We start from the raw sequence: 14,227 nt of genomic DNA, 5'->3' as shown, positions 1-14,227 counted from the left end.
TATAGACTATGGAGTTTACATAAATTTGTGAGGTTCAGGCATCCGTCAAAGATTTGGGCCAAATTTTTATGTTGATATTGAACTTCCTCTCTGTAGCTCCCTCCTTTCTGGGATTTAACTATTTTTGAACTACTTTAGCAGCCTCAAACTTCGTTGTCCAACTTCTCAGGCCGTTTAGACTGTGGCTTTCTACTTGAATTCAGCTACCCTATTCCACAGAGGCTTGGAAGTACCACTATGTGATAATCTGTATAAATATTAATGTCTCATAGTATACTTTTTTCCAAAGGTCAACTCCCCTTCATTTTTTTGCCTGCTTTTAGTTGTTCCCCAATGCCTTCACATTGTACTCGTGTGTGTGTGTGTGTGTGTGTGTGTGTGTGTGTAAAATCTGTGTAGTCTAGAGTTTATTATCTTTTATGGTAGTCTGAAATAATGTAGTTTGCCACTAGCAAAAGTAGAACTAGAAGATGACATTTGAGCAAAGGAAGTGAGGGAATGAGTGATGGAGGATAAAGAACACTTAACTATAGAGAACAAACTTCAAAGACCCTGCAATGGTCCAGGCACCTGGGTGACTCAGTTAAGTGTATGCCTTCAACTCAGGTCACGATCCAGAGTCCTGGGATCAAGCCCCGTATTGGTCCCCCTGCTCAGTAGGGAATCTGCTTCTCCCTCTCGCTCGCTCGCTCGCTCTTTCAAGTAAATAAATACAATCTTAAAAACAACAACAACAAAGACCTTGCAATGCGGGCATGCTTGACATATTCAAAGAATCGTAAGGATGGGGCGCCTGGGTGGCTCAGTGGATTAAAGCCTCTGCCTTCGGCTCAGGTCATGATCCCAGGGTCCTGGGATTGAGCCCCGCATCTGGCTCTCTGCTCAGCAGGGAGCCTGCTTCCTCCTCTCTCTCTCTCTGCCTGCCTCTCTGCCTGCTTGTGATCTCTGTCAGATAAATAAATAAAATCTTAAAAAAAAAAAAAAAAGAATCGTAAGGAGTAGGACACTATGGTCAAAGTAAAAGAAGATAGTAGTAAGTGATGAAGTTTATTAAGATGTTGGGGATCAGGGCGCCTGGGTGGCTCAGTGGGTTAAGCCGCTGCCTTCGGCTCAGGTCATGATCTCAGGGTCCTGGGATCGAGTCCCGCATCGGGCTCTCTGCTCAGCGGGGAGCCTGCTTCCTTCTCTCTCTCTCTCTCTCTCTGCCTACTTGTAATCTCTCTCTGTCAAATAAATAAATAAAATCTTTAAAAAAAAAAATGTTGGGGATCAGATTAAGTAGTACCTTGAAGAGGAGTCTAGGAGGGAAAATAGGTTTTGTAAAAAATGGAAAACCATTGGAAGGCTTTGAGCAAAGAATTGACACAATATGACTTTTATGTTTTAAAGGAATTGCCTTATAAGACCTAATGATAATAGAGGGTAGAGGAGGAAGTATGGAACCAGAGGTAGAAATCAAGAGGCTTGAGGTAATAGTCACTTAAATCTGGGTGATGATGGTTGATGTATTGAGAAATAGAAATTTCTTGAGATATTTTCAAGGTAGAGCTTTAAAGACTTGGCCATTAGGTTTGGTGTGGTCCATTAGAGGAAGAGAAGAATCAAAACCATTGCAAAGATTTTTGGCCTGATCAACTTGAAGGAAGCAGTGTCCATCTGTTGAGATGGAAGAGCTGCAGGGTAAGCTGTTTGTAGAGTCTAGATGGATAGAAAGACATGCCTAGATTTCCAAGCACAGGAATATCCTAGACAGAAGGATCTAGAATCCAGGGGAGAAGTATGACTAGTGGTATACTTTCATGAGTTGCAGAATATTCATTGTAATTAAAGTCAATGGACTGGATGAGAAAAGATCTAGCGACTGACTGGTGGGGGGAACTCCAGCATTTAGACGTCAGAGAAATAAAGAGGAAGTAGCATAGGAGGCAAGAAATTGAGAGCCAGGGAATTAGGACAAAAACCCAAAGAGGGTAACGTACTGGAAGAAAAGTGAAGGAAGTGTTTTAAAAAGGAGAAAATAATGAACTTTATCAAATTTTGTTAGTTGGTCAAGTGAAGATAAGTCTGAAAAACTGTTGAGTTATTTACCAATGTTAAAGTCACTGGTGACCTAGTAAAATTCTGAGAGTAAAGAGGTAAAATGACTATAGTGATGGGAGACTTTACAATCTCTCTAATTGCCTGATTAAGCAGACAAATGTTATTAGGCTTATAGATAATTTGAACAGCACAATTAACAAATTTGATCTATTGGGACATACCTAGAACATGTAACTGGCAACTTCAAAATACACATTCCTTCCAAGCAAATATGAAGCATTTATGGAAGTTGATCAATTTCACTCATGTAATTTAAGAAACAAAGGAAAGAAAAAAAGAAAGAAACCAAAAAGAAGAGTCTTAAATACAGAGAACAAACTGGTGGTTGCCAGAAGAAAGATGGGTGGGGAAATGGTGAAATAAATAAAAGGGATTAAGGCTCTACTTATCATGGTGAGTACTAAGTAATGTATAGAATTGTTGAATCTTATTGTACACCTGAAACGTAACACTGTATGTTATTTATACTTCAATAAAAAAATTATCAACCAAATATCAGTAAATGGTATCTCAGACTGCATTCATCACATTGCAGTTAGACCAGCCATCTGTTAGAAAAAACTTACGACCTCTCAGTGTATCAGAAAACAAGTTATCAAAGACTCCTGGGGTCATTCAAAAAGACATAGGAGTCAATTGAAAGGACTTTTACTGGCCAAAGATAATTATAACAAGGAAACGACTAATGACTACAGAGGATTGAAATACAGCAATTTGTAAAATCCATAAGATCAAATGCTGGAAGAAAGCAAGAAATCAAAACTCACTTTTTGTCAATGATAGTGGTACCAACTCCTTATATTGAAAACACGATAATTAAAGGGAAAGAAATAATGTGGGGCTCCTGGGTGTCTCAGTGGATTAAAAGTTTGCCTTTGGGGTGCCTGGGTGGCTCAATGGGTTAAAGCCTCTGCCTTTGGCTCAGGTCATTGGGATCAAGCCCTGCAACGGGCTCTCTGCTCAGCAGGGAGCCTGCTTCTTCCTCTCTCTCTCTCTCTCTCTGCCTGCCTTTCTGCCTTCTTGCGATCTCTGTCAAATAAATAAATAAAATCTTTTGAAAAAAAATTAAAGTCTGCCTTCAGCTCAGGTCATGACCCCAGGGTCCTAGGATCTATCCCTGCATCAGACTCCCTGCTCAGCACGGAGCCTGCTCCTCCCTGGCCCTTTGCTCCTACTCCTGCTGCAGGCTCTATCTCTCTCTCTCTCCCCCTGATGTGAGTGTGCTCTCTTTCTCTGTCAAATAAATAGAAAAATATTTTTTAGAAAACAATTAAAAATGTATCCTGCTTTCTCTATGTACTATGAATTCTATTTCATAGTACCAAATAGTCCTAATAGAAGTATCAAATAGCTAAATAATCTATATGGGAAAGTTCTATACAGAAAAATTTAAATTAATAATTGTAAGAAGAAGGTGAGAATTAGAAAAAGCAGTATTTTAAACCACAACAAGATACCCATTCAAGCATTAAGCATCAATGTATGCTAAAACTAAATAAAAGGTGATTGAGAAATGGATATTTTTAGGTTACCAAAATGTCACTCTACATAAAACGCAACTTTGAAGTGGAAAGATCAGTTTCACCACTGGCCAATCTCAGCCTCAAAGTAGAACAATGAAATATTATGTACTAATTGACGTTATATAAAGACAGAGCCAATAATTTTTAAAATCTAATCAAACATTTAATTTCATTTAACAATATACATAAAATGAGGAGGAAAAAAATAATGCCATGGGACACCTGGGTGGCTATCAGTTAAGCGTCTGCCTGTGGCTGAGGTCATGATTCCAGGATCCTGGGATCAAGTCCTGCATCAGACTCCTTGCTCCACAGGAGGCCTGCTTTTCCCTCTATCTGCCACTTCCTCTTCTTGTGCTCACTTGCTCACTCTCTCTGGCAAATAAATAAGATCTTTAAAAAAAAAAGAGTTAAATAATGCCAAAAAGAAGCAATCAGTTAAGTCCCAAATATATTTTTTTAGTACAACTCCCCCAATTCATTAAGGCAATGACATGAAAAGAGGAATATTCTAGATTAAGAGACTTGGGAGACCACAATCAAATGCAATGCATGAACCCTATTTGAGTACTTTTTTAAATGAAAACAATAGCAAAAAGATATTTGTAAGTATAGTGGTAACTTAGTGGTAACTTACTGCATCTTTCTGAGGACTAATGACGTAGAATACCTTTTCATATATTGTTGGCCATTTAGATATCTTCATTTGTGAAGTGCCTGTTGTAGTCTATTGCCCATATATTTATTGACTTGTCTGTCTTTATTAATCTGTGGATATATGTTCTGGACATATAACCTTTATCAGATGTATGCATTATTTTCTCCCAGTAGCTTGATTTCTTACTTTCTTTTTTTTTTTTTAAGACTTCCTTTATTTATTTGACAGAGAGAAACCCAGCAAGAGAGGGAACATAAGCAGGCAGAGTGGGAGAGGGAGAAGAAGGCTTCCCACCGAGCAGGGAGCCCAACTCCATGTTGCATGCGGGGGACTCCATCCCAGGACCCTGGGATCATGACCTGAGCCAAAGGCAGACACTTAATGACTGAGCCACCCAGGAATCCTGATTTTTTACTTTTTTAACGGTGTCTTTTAGTGAGCAGAATTTCTTAGTGACGTCTAATTTATCAATATATTTTATTTTATGGTGAGTGCTTTTTGTGTCCAGTTTTAAATACCTTTGCCTATAGTGGGGCACCTGGGTGGTTCAGTTGGTTAAGCATGTGCCTTCAACCCAGGTCATGATCCTGGAGTCCTGAGATGGAGTCCTGTATCCGGCTCCCTGCTGAGCAGGGAATCTGCTTCTCCCTTCTTTCTGCCCCTCTCTCCACTCATGCTCTCTCTTGCATTCACTCTTTCTCTCAAATAAATAAAATCTTAAAAGAAAAAAGAAAGAAAAGACCATCCTTTAACCATTGAATTTTAGTGGCTTCTTTGTCATTAAACCAGATATCTAAATATGCTGTCTGTTTCTGGACTTTCTATTCTCTTCTGTTGATCTGCTTACCTATTCTTGCACCAAACCAGTTTTATTTACTGTGACTTCAGCACAGTCTTGATATCTGGTAATAGTAACCCGTCAGCTTCTTCATATTTCCTTAGTTTTATAGATCCTCTGCATTTCTGTACTACTTTTGGAATGAGCCTGCCAGTTTCCACAAAAATTGTGCTGCAATTTTTATTGGGAGCACATTGAATTTATAGATGAATTTGAATGAAAATTGGCGTTCTAATAACAATCTTAAAATCAATGAATGTGGGGAATACGGTGAGGGGCTCAGTCGATTGGGCTTTAAACTCTTGATTTCAGCTCTGGTCATGATCTCAGGGTCATGGGATTGGTCCTCCCTGTTGGGCTCCCTGCTTGGTGCAGAGTCGGCTTGAGATTCTGTCTTCCTCTCCTTCTGCCTCTGCCCTTGTACGTATGTGCTCTATAAATAAATAAATAGATAGATAAATAAATAAAATAGTTTTTAGAATTAAAAAAATAAAAAATCTTAAAAAGCAATACAAGGGATGAATGAACATAGGATTCAGGATGATATTTGATCCTTTAGGAGCAGAAGGGGGATGGGAAGGGGCTATATATAATTACATATAGGTTATTATCAAGGTTATAGATATTTTGCTGGGTGGTGGATTCATGAGTGCTTATAACATTATTTAAAATAAATAATTTCAGGGGCACCTGGGTGGCTCAGTGGGTTAAGCCGCTGCCTTCGGCTCAGGTCATGATCTCAGGGTCCTGGGATCGAGTCCCGCATCGGGCTCTCTGCTCAGCGGGGAGCCTGCTTCCTTCTCTCTCTCTCTGCCTGCCTCTCAGTGTACTTGGAATTTCTCTCTGTCAAATAAATAAATAAAATCTTAAAAAATAAAAAATAGGGCGCCTGGGTGGCTCAGTGGGTTAAGCCGCTGCCTTCGGCTCAGGTCATGATCTCAGGGTCCTGGGATCGAGTCCCGCATCGGGCTCTCTGCTCAGCAGGGAGCCTGCTTCCTCCTCTCTCTCTCTGCCTGCCTCTCTGCCTACTTGTGATCTCTCTCTGTCAAATAAATAAATAAAATCTTTAAAAAAAAATTAAATAAATAAAAAATAAAAAATAAAAAAAAATAAATAATTTCATAAATCAGTTTAGGATAAATTATGATATTGTGACAAATGTGTCCAAAGTCTTAATGACTTACAACAACAAGGAAATATTTCTCATATTCACATCCATTGTAAATTGGCAGCTGTTCTGCTCCATATCACCTTTATTGCAGGACCCAGATGGAAGAAGCAGCACTTCATAGAACATGACAGTCTCATGGCAGAGGGAAAGACAGATGGTAAAACCATTTAAAGCTCTTAAAGCTTCTTCTCTGAACTGGCATATTTTATTTTTACATAGTTCCATGTCTGGTATCAGTGGACAGGAAGCATAATACTGATATTATGTTTTAAAATTGAAATCTACCACATTAACCAACTAAATAACCCAATGTAGGCCCTAAGTGGACTTGATGGCATTGTATGTGTATAACCCAAGGGTTTTTATTTATATATTTATATATTTATATTTTATATTTATATAGAAAATATATATAATCTATATAAAATAAATATATTTGTTTTTATATATAACAGCACAATTTATATATATATATATGTGTGTGTATATACATATATATATGTATATATATGAAACTATAACTATGTGTACCTGAGAGGTACCTGGCTGGCTCAGTCAGTGGAGGAACCTTGATCTCAGGGTTGTAAGTTTGAGCTCCATATCAGGTGTAGAGATTATTTAAACTCTTAAAAAAAAACTTTTAAACAAATTTTGTTCATTCCCTATGTGCACCTGAAGTAAAAGTATCAAAACCCAGCAAAACAAAAGATAACGTTAGGAGGCATGGATCTGGTATTTACATTTATTTTCAATTGAAGTACATTCCTTATAATTCTCAAATCCAAACAACGTCCTAAAACTTGACTGAATGAGCTCTAAAAGAAGTAGTTCTGGGAGAGAAAAAAATACATATATGTATATGTATATACACATATATATGAGACCACCTACTTCCCAAGCTGTGATTAAGGTATAATATCTGTAAAGTCAAATTTTTCAGATGAAATTGTGATGCAAGAGTGCAGTTAGGTATCCTATGATTTTCAAAAGGTGAGTTGGAAGTCTCCATTTCTATATCAACTGTGTCTCAAGAATTACTAGGAAGGGTTTGTAGGATTTTGCTCAAGTAAGAAGGATGAGTACATGGTTTATTTAATCATGTTAACATTAGCCTTTCTTTTTGGATTTAATGTAGTGGGTCTCAAAGTTTGCCAAAAGGCAACCTAGATCTAGGTTAGTTTTGTTTGATTATTTTGAGGTCTGTATGAGGGGGGTGCGGAAATGGGCAAGATCTCCAACGGGACCGAATCCCATGACCTATTGATCCCTACCCAGCCTAGAGTAAGCCCTTTAACCAATTGAATGGAGACTGAGTATGCTGAAACACTCTAAAATGTGTAGGGCAGAGGCCAAGATCCTTGGGGTCTAGGGTTATTTCCAATTCAGAAGTGTGGGAATGAGGACAAAGAGGAAATGAAAGGTCAGTGCTATTTTAAGATTGAAATAAACTTTCAGGACTTATGAAGGCTTCAACACACTTAAAATCAAATGTGACAAAAAAAAAAAAAAAAAAAAAACCACCACAGTCTACACCAAGATTATTTTTATATGTCTACATAAAACTGTGTTGAGAATTAGATCTGCAAATTGAATTTTAGAGACTTGAGATTATAAATGGCAATTTTTATATTGTAGTTCTCATACCTTAAAGCCTCTATATAGGTCCAAAATATTTGTAGGCCCTTGATTAGTCCACAGGTGTCAGGCTGTTTGCCCATCATTACTTTTTTCCTTTTCTCAGCCCTGACTCATGTCTCTAAAACTTCCCCACCCATTTATTTAATGACTGAAGTTTTTCTTTTCTTTTTTATTCTTTTTTAAATTGAGGTATAATTTACATACAGTAAAAATAGAAAAACCTTAAGTATGCATCATATGTATATAATTGTGTATTTACCACCCAGGTAAAGAAATAGAGTATTTCCATTCCCTCAGAAAGTTCCCTTGGCTGGGCACCTGGGTGGTTCAGTGGGTTAAGCCTCTGCCTTCAGCTCAGGTCCTGGGATTGAGCCATACATCAGGTTCTCTGCTCAGCAGGGATCCTGCCTCCCTCCCCTCTCTCTGCCTGTCTCTCTGCCTACTTGTGATCTCTCTCTCTCTCTCTGTCGAGTAAATAAATAAAATTTTTTAAAAAAGAAAGAAAGAAAGTTCCCTTGGCTTCTTCCTGGACAATAACCATCCCCTTCTGAGATAATCATTCTTCCCACTTCCATTTCCATAGATTAGTTTTGCTTGTTTTAGGGCTTTATGTAAATGGAATCGGACAGTGTTTTTGGTATCAGGCTTCATTTGCTTAGACACTGTGAGATTCACCCATGTTTCTGTGGTGGCAGCAGGTTCTTTTTATTGCTGAGTAATCAGGGCATAATTTGTTTATCCAATCAATCACCAGTCGATGAATAATTGGGTTTTTCCAGTTTGGGACTATTACAAATAAAGCTGCAATGAACATTTATATTCAAGTCTCTTGTATAGATCTATGTTTTCATTTCTCTTAGACAAACACCTAGGAGTGGATTAGGTGATCAGACAGATGTATATGTTTTTGAAAGTTCTCAATTTTTGATACTGCTAATTCAGTGTCAGTAGATTCATTTTTCTTAGCCTGGCAAGTCATGGAAACTTAGCCACTGATTTATACTGATATCTTTGTATACCAACAAATACAGATGAACATCAGCTGCACTGGCAGCTGCTTTGGTTAGAGTGCCAAGGCAGAGCTTCAGCAGCTGTTTCTGGAGCATAATTAATGATTAGTCTAGTGTTCCCAGATAACCAGCTGCTCTTTCTCCTCTACCTAAATTTAACAACTGAAAGCAACATGAGCAGCCATTTTAGGTAATACTCCCAATATAGTTTCTGTTACATGAGTTTGGTAGAGAGCTATGCTATGACTGGTGCCCCATTCCAAAGTTGTTTCTTCCCATTGATGATACTTCTGCAAGTTTTAGAGAGGTTCAAGTCACAATCAAATTTGTATTAGCCTCAGCCTTTCTGATTTTACTTTCTTGTTGCATGTTGGACAGTAACTTTCTAAGATCTGATTAGTCTAAGGTGCAAGTGTGATTTCTGCTTTGTCTGGGAGTTGTTTGAAGGGACAAATACTAAGGGGAGAGAGTAAGCCATAAGTGTTATTTAAATGGGAGGCATCAAAAATGATCTTATCTTTAAATCAAAGTGTTAAAGTGGAGGTGGACACAAAGGTGGATGACTTTGCAGCAGAAGGCAATAAGGCAAGTCCCATAGGATGACTAATGCCTTCATGTTAGAGGTGCAAGAGGGGCACCTCTGAATAAAAGACTTTATCTCTTGCACTTTCTTAGACACTGGTCTAATCTTTAGTATACACCCCAGGGTGGGACAAACAAGTGCTACAAGAGGGAGATTATAGCCAGCCTTGAAATTTTCATTAAGGATGTAAATGTGATCTTATTTTCTTGGGAGTCTTTGGTCACATTAATTAGAATACAGAAGGCTATTTCTTCAAAGACCAAGTGAATATCCAGTCACATTATTTGTGTTTTCAAGTAGTGCTTCTAAAATTGTCTGTGATGAAATACAAAGTTTTTTTTCCTTTTTTAAAGTCTGCAATCTGTTGTGAACCAAGAATTTTGGAAAATATAATAAATACAAATTGCTTGAAAAAGAAAAAAAGACAGAACACAAGCTCCAATTTTTTTTAGTTTTAGCTTTAACAGACATAGAATTAGATTTCCATAAATATAACCAGAACAAACATAACATAGGGGAAAAAAGAGTATAAATATCTGTTCACATTTTTCATTAACTTGTGCATAGGGATTAATGATATGGAGAATTCTTATTACACATAATTTTTATAGATTCATAATCATAAGCAAATGAAATATGAAAAAAATAGCAATTCTTGGGGCGCCTGGGTGGCTCAGTGGGTTAAAGCCTCTGCCTTCAGCTCAGGTCATGATCCCAGGGTCCTGGGATGGAGCCCTGCATCGGCCTCTCTGCTCAGCAGGGAGCCTGCTCCCCGCACCCTGCCTGCCTCTCTGCCTACTTGTGATCTCTCTCTCTCTCTGTCAAATAAATAAATAAAATCTTTTAAAAAATAGCAATTCTCCATAAGGTGTCTATATGCACACATTGCACAGAGTACATAACATTTTTCAGAGTTTCTGTGACAAATGAGCTGTTTAATCTGTGACAAATGAGCTGTTTAATTTATGGAGTAGGAAATTCTCTCTCCTGTGCCACCAAATCCTCAGCCACCTTTCACTCTCACATCTGTCCACAGGCCCCAGAGTCTACACTCTTTCTTCTACCCTAGTAAGAAATGCCTCTGCCACTTCCAACAGTCTCAACCACCTCACAAGTTTCACCTGGGCTTCTTCTCAAGAGTGATTTCTGTTCCCGAAGCTTTGTCCTCTTCCTTCCTTCCAAAGAATCTGATTTGCAGGGATCTTTAGTTCTGTGATTTTTGCTGATGTTTAAAGCCAAAGACATTCTCTCTCTCTCTCTCTCTCTCTCTATATATATATATATATATATATATATATATATCCCTTTCTCTCTCTCTCTTTTAAGGATTTTATTTATTTTTTTGACAGACAACGAGAGAGGGAACACAAGCAGGGGGATTGGGAGGAGAAGCAGGCTACCCACTGAGCAAGGAGCCCGATGCGGGGCTCGATCCCAGGTCTCTGGGATCATGACCTGAGCCAAAGGCAGACATCCAACGACTGAGCCACCCAGGTGCCCCAAGATATTGTCCCTTTATGTGGAATCTTCACTCTGGGGCTTAAGTTCATATCTTTTCTACAGGAAGCCAGTTCTCTGGTGGTGAGTGCTTGTGTTCAGCACAACAGACAGCTCCAGTCTATCTTTTTTCTGCTGATTTCCATCAGAGGTGTTAGAAGATTTCAATATTTTCTTTCTTTTTAAAATTTATTTTGTTAAATTTAATTTTTTCAGTGTTCCAAGATTGTTTATACTCCACACCCAGTGCTCCATGAGATACGTGCCCTCCTTAATACCCACCACCAGGCTCACCCATCTCCCCACCTCCCTCCCCTCCAAAACCCTCAGTTTGTTTCTCAGACTCCACGGTCTCTGATGCTTCATCTCCTCCTCCAATTTACCCCAATTCACTTTTCCTTTCCTTCTCCTAATCTCCATGTTATTCCTTATGCTCCACAAGTGAAAACATATTATAATTGACTTTCTCTGCTTGACTTATTTCACTCAGCATAATCTCCTTCAGTCCCATCCATGTTGATACAAAAGTTGGGTATTCATCCTTTCCAGTGGCTGTGTAATATTCCATTGTATATATGGACCATATCTTCTTTATCCATTCATCTTTTGAAGGGCATCTTGGCTCTTTCCACTGTTTGGCGAGCCTACCTGTGATTAAGGGCAGCCCGTGTATCATGAATCTGGCCATTAGTTATAAGCAGAAATATTTGGGGGTAAGGGTGTTTGAAAACATTTTCTTTTGTAATAAAAGGGATATAATCAGCTAGCACAGTCCTTCCCCTTAATTTTTGCTAAACAGTGGTGACCAGCCTTGAGTCCCTTATAAGGCATCATTCCCTGTGAGGAAGAGACAACCACCTGGTAGAAGGTCAATTATGTTAGATGTCTCTTTCCATCATGGCTGGGATTGAGAGTCACCTCACAAGTATAGACACATATTATCTTAGATTTTCTTCTCTGCCTATGATGTTTTTGACAACATCACCAACCACAGATGCAGAATGCTTTATCTACCTCTTTGGCATCCTGCACAGCATTTTTTCTGAGCAACACATTCATGCCTGGGGAATTAACGGGTCTTAACACAAATTCCATCACCTAGAATCAGCTAGACCAACTGAAATGCCAGTGGGAGACATCATTCTAAAAGGCAGGAGTTCTGTATTATAGGACATAAAATATATTCTGAATTTGAGACCATTATGGCCTCCCCCCATACTCAAATACATGCTCCAGGAAGGGGTTAAGTGGGAGTGACTTCTCTCACTATAATACCTAATGGCCTACTCATAGAATTTGAGCTTTGCTTGTATGGAGGTATTAGTCCCCTAAGGGCAATGCTTGCATCTGGAGATACACCTATAGCAATAGTGCTACTGAATTGGAAGATGAGACTTACACCTTGAACATTTTTAACTCCTTTAATTAACACTGAACAAGAAAAAAAAAGTTGATCCACTGCCTGGAATGACTGATCCTAATTACCAAGAAGGAATCAGGTTAATGATATGCAATGGAGGTAAATGGGCCTGTATTTGAAACCCAGGGAATTCTCTGGCATTCCTTTTAGACTGTCTATGTCCAATTATAAAGGTTGATGGGAAAATGACAGCAATTTAAAAAAAACATATAGAATGATTGAGGACTCAGAATCTTCAGGAATGAGGGCTTGGGTCACTCTACCAGATAACAAACATAGAGCATTTGAGGTTCTTGCTGAAAACAACAGAAATAGGGAATGTGTTGTCAAAGAAGGAAGTCATAAACATCAACTGACCTCATATTCAATTACAAAATATGAGGACTGTAGTAGCCTTGCATATTTTCTCTTTGATTGTTATATCTGTTTATTTGTATATACTAACTACCATGTTTTTCTCTCTCATTTTGATTTTATATTCTTTACAATTTACTCTTTAGAAAACAGAATATTCAGTGGCGCTATAAATGAATATAAGGAGTAATTAATAAAGCCAAAAATTAGTGAGTTAATAATTAATATAACCAACTGTTAGAATCATACATTTTCTTATTTGGATAACTGTCTTGCTAGATAGAAATACAGAGTTGTTTTGTTGTTGTATGAGAGCTCATATGTGTGTAGAAGTGTAGAAACTGAGGGCCAGAGGTTTCCAGTGTGCTATTATCAATTTATTGCCTCTCAGCTTTCAATACCTTGCTCTGTAAAAAGGGACTGGATTCTTTAAGCATTTCTTCTTTACAGTGAGTATGATGTGAGGCTATGTTAGTAGAGGGCACTGGAGAAGGAAAGGGGCTTCTCTTCCTGGTTTCTCTTCTGGCTGGTTGCTGCATTTTGCTTTTTCTTGTTCTTGCTTCATGGTCTATGGGTTATGTGTATGTGAAAATATTCAGTGATGCTTAGCCTCAGCTGTACCCCAGAGCATGCATGTCTTAGAGACTTCACAGACCTGACCTGGACCCAGTGACCATCTTGCTGAGACCATACTGATGACATACTGTGTGCTCCAGGTCACATGTGCACAGTGGCATCCCAGCTTTCTCTGTATGCCTGCTTGTATTGGCTTGTATTTGCCACAGAGGGGTATCTCCTGCCGCCTTCCTGATGTGGATACCATGCATCTTGGCTGTTAGGTTATAGTCCTGCTCCAGCTCTCTGAGCATTTGGCAACCCAGGAAATTTCTCTGCCATCCATTGGGATGCAATTGCATCTTCTCCAATGAGGTCTGAAACCAAGCCTCTGGGAAGGATCCAAGTTTGTCCTTCCTTAGGGACTCTCCTTCAGCCCTCAGGGGCACTTCAGAATTCTTTGCTGTCTTTATATTACTCATCATTGCTTAACAGTTCTTTATATTAAAACTCTGTTTAAATTCTGGTGGGATTTCTGTTTCCTGAATGAACCCAAATTGATGCAAACTGACTATAGGAATTGGATGTTGATACAAAAAGCTTCTCTCCATTTTTGGCAGAAGCCCACCATCATTCACCAAGATTTTCACACTTAGGTTCTCCGTGATACCCAACTCCTAGAAGTCTCATAAGGCAGGACAGCTTGCCATCTGTTTCCGTGGCAGATGAGAATCTCCACATTAAAAACTCTCATCTTTCTCTCCAAGATATGTATTTCTGCTGGTCAGAGCTCTAACAGAACACAGGAGATGGAGAAGCTCAACAACTTAAAAGTGAAGACCTTTTAACAGTGTTGTTATATTTTTAAGGGGTTTAAGTT

The 14,227-nt window shown here is 38.7% G+C and overlaps 1 protein-coding gene across 8 annotated transcripts in view; it reads left to right on the top strand.

Moving 5' to 3' along the window:
* ZNF568 (zinc finger protein 568) overlaps positions 1 to 14,227 on the top strand; it is a 132,428-nt gene that overhangs the window by 93,208 nt on the left and 24,993 nt on the right. The window lies entirely within an intron of this gene.

Source organism: Mustela lutreola, chromosome 16 (assembly GCF_030435805.1).
Source record: "Mustela lutreola isolate mMusLut2 chromosome 16, mMusLut2.pri, whole genome shotgun sequence".
NCBI classification, from domain to species: domain Eukaryota; kingdom Metazoa; phylum Chordata; class Mammalia; order Carnivora; family Mustelidae; genus Mustela; species Mustela lutreola.
The sequence above is the reverse complement of the archived record's forward strand: the minus strand, read 5'-3'. Positions and strand labels throughout refer to the sequence as shown.